Source organism: Urocitellus parryii, chromosome Y, assembly GCF_045843805.1.
Source record: "Urocitellus parryii isolate mUroPar1 chromosome Y, mUroPar1.hap1, whole genome shotgun sequence".
NCBI lineage: Eukaryota > Metazoa > Chordata > Mammalia > Rodentia > Sciuridae > Urocitellus > Urocitellus parryii.
Window position 1 is genome coordinate 32,116,622 of NC_135548.1, and position 2,960 is coordinate 32,119,581.

Genomic DNA, 2,960 nt, shown 5'->3' on the forward strand with positions numbered 1-2,960 from the left:
TACAAAACTTGGAGGTTGAAAGACATCTTCCTCACTCTGTTGTCTTCATTGTTACCAAAATGCTCGCAGTCAGTATTTTTATCCCAGGTTATTTTCTGAGGAAACTAACCAGGTCAAAATGAAGATCCACAAATACTCATTCTGTAGGTTTCCATAATGTCTGGCTCTATCCCAATATGCTTTATCAAATCAATGAAAGCACAAGCTCTAATAAGATTTAAAAGTTTATCACTTCTTAAATACTAATGGAAAAATAAATATTCATAACTATTTAGAGAAATATGTTTTATGTAAGAAAAAAAATGGTCCTCTAAGGGGAGAGAGAGAGAATCACTCATAAGAAATGAAAATAGAATATTCAAGGATAATTTAATTTGTTTCCTTTTTAACCCAAAATCATTAGTAGAATTTAGATATGTCTATAAAAGATGTTTGTTAGGAAAAAGGATTTAAAATGTGAAAGTTCATGGAAAGGATGATAGTGTAAGAGGATCAGAAATTTGGATGTTCATATATCTTACAAGTAGAGATCATTCAAATTGAAAAATAAATAAAAAGAGGAAGGAATGAAAAAAAATCCAGAAGTGAAAAGAAATGAGTTATCAGATAGGAAGAGTGTCCAACTAATACAAAAAGATACATACATTAGGAATTTTCAGAGAAAATGTGTCAGAGAAAAATAGCACAGCCAGGATGAGGAAGGAAATGGGAGCAACACCAGTAGTTCAGCAGCAGCACAGCACATTAGATGAAATTCATCAGTCTTTCAACAATTTAAAGAAAAGTATTTTCAAACTACCAATCAAGAGTGAGACTAGTCTTTTCATGCTACCCAGGGAGAAATCCATATGGCATTATTAATGATTCCCATTGTAACTTAAAAGGAAACTGTCACAATGCCCAGAGACCTCAATGTCAAATGCGGGAAAAGAATGTCCTCAAGTTCCTTGCAGCAGAAACCCACTTAGGTAACACCAATCTTGATTTCCAGATTAAACAATATATCTACAAAAGGAAAAGTGATGGCATCTACATCATAAATCTGAAGAGGATTTGTGAGGAGGTTCTGCTTCTGGAGGAAGCTCATGCCAGTGTTGCCATTGAAAATCCTGTTGATGTTGTCTTCAAGGAATAATGGCCAGGGAGTTGTGCTGAAGTTTGTTGCTGCCGCTGGGACCACTCCTATTTCTGGCTGCTTCACTCCTGGAAACTGGACTAACCAGATCCAGGCAGCCTTCCAGGAGATACATCTTCTGATGGTTACTGATCTGAGGGCTGACCATCATCAGCTCACAGACGCATCTTAAGCCGACCTGCCCACCATTGCTCTGTGTATCACAGATTCTCCTCTGTACCATGAGGATTTTGCCATTCCATGCAACAAGGGAACTTACTCTGTAGGTCCGACGTGGTCAATGCTGGCTCAGAGAAGGTTTGTGCATATGTGATACTATTTTCTGTTAACATCCATGGGAGGTCATGCGTGATCTCTATTTCTAAAGAGATTCTGAAGAGATTGAAAAGAATGAGAAGGGTGCTGCTAAGAAAACTGTAACCAAGGAGGAATTTCAGGGCAAATATGTGAAATGGAACCAAAATTCCAATTCTCCATAGAACATTAATTTTAATATGTGCAACTTACCACTCTGATAATATTTTTATATGCATATTATTTAGGTAAAGTCACATTTTTAAAAAATAGTTGGAGGTGGCTGTGGAGAGTAGTCTTAGCTATGGTATGGAGTGAGGGTACAAAAAAAAGTGACAGGTATGCAGGTAACTCTGTAGGACGAAAGGGGGTGTGAGTCACTGATACAGTGGGAACAAACAGGGAAAGTGTGGAACTGAATGACTAGGTCTGTAATTGGAGAAAGTGTATTTTGGCAACTTGATTAATAGAGACAGAAAAGGAGAAGAAATTAAGTAATTGATGTAGCAACAACTTAAAATACTTTTTAAAAGATCATAGTACTTTGAAGTTAAGAATAAAGGGTTTGAAAATATTTCAGTAGATCAGGAGAGCAGTTTGTTCTATTGTTATGAATGTGGAAGTCATGTGTGACCAGATTATAGTTAAAAACTGAGTTGATGGATTTAATCTAATGAATGGGATCATGGGAGAGGATATATGGATTAAAGGGGAAGTTGAAGAAAGTGTCTAAAAATAATATCAACTTTTAATGGATAAGCCCAAGAACAGTAGCAATCCAGTTAAGGCATCTAGAATGGTCACGATAACAGAAAAATAAGATGTTGGTGTCACAAAGTTAAAAACAATACAAATAACAATTTTGATTTCTTTTTGTTGTTGTTCCAAGAAGATATTAGGGACTTGTCAGGTGTCTAGTGAGTATTCTTATAAGGACTGAAGTAATGAGTCAATAAAATCAACAAACAACTGTAGATTGGCAAATGATGCAGACAAACCAAGGAGGACAGCAATTGTGGAATCATCCGGGACCTCTATGCTTGTAATGCCAGTGGGGTGCTTTATTCACAAGGCAAACTGTAGATGAGACTGAAATATGAAAGTGAAAAGGAATGGCTTGTCATGCTCAGCAGGCCTCATAGTGTAAAGCATCAAAACTGAAAAATGATCCATTGTGTACAGGAGGGAAGAATTTAATCCTCAAATTATTGAAAATGTCCTAAGGTCCTAAATGTCTTGATTGTCACCTTGCAAGTTATGGGATGTTTATATACTAAAAGTATATTAAAAATCCATTACCAAAAGTCAATAAGTTTACATATTTCCTAATAAACAAGGAAAATATCACCCTGTATAGAGAGGCAAAATTTCCCCTATGACATTACTAGCATAGACAGATATCTAATCCCTTGGACTTTTCCTTCTGCAGAAAACAAAGCTTTGAGAGAAAAAATCACAACTAAGAATTACTTGGCAATATACTGTGAAAAAAAAAGAGTTATAATAAAGAAAATTGGCACATGGTCTCCAC

General features: G+C 35.9%; 1 pseudogene; it reads left to right on the forward strand.

The window, feature by feature from the left end:
- The first annotated feature begins 919 nt into the window (after positions 1-919).
- Positions 920-1,614, forward strand: LOC144251005 (small ribosomal subunit protein uS2 pseudogene; annotated as a pseudogene).
- The last annotated feature ends 1,346 nt before the right edge of the window (positions 1,615-2,960 follow it).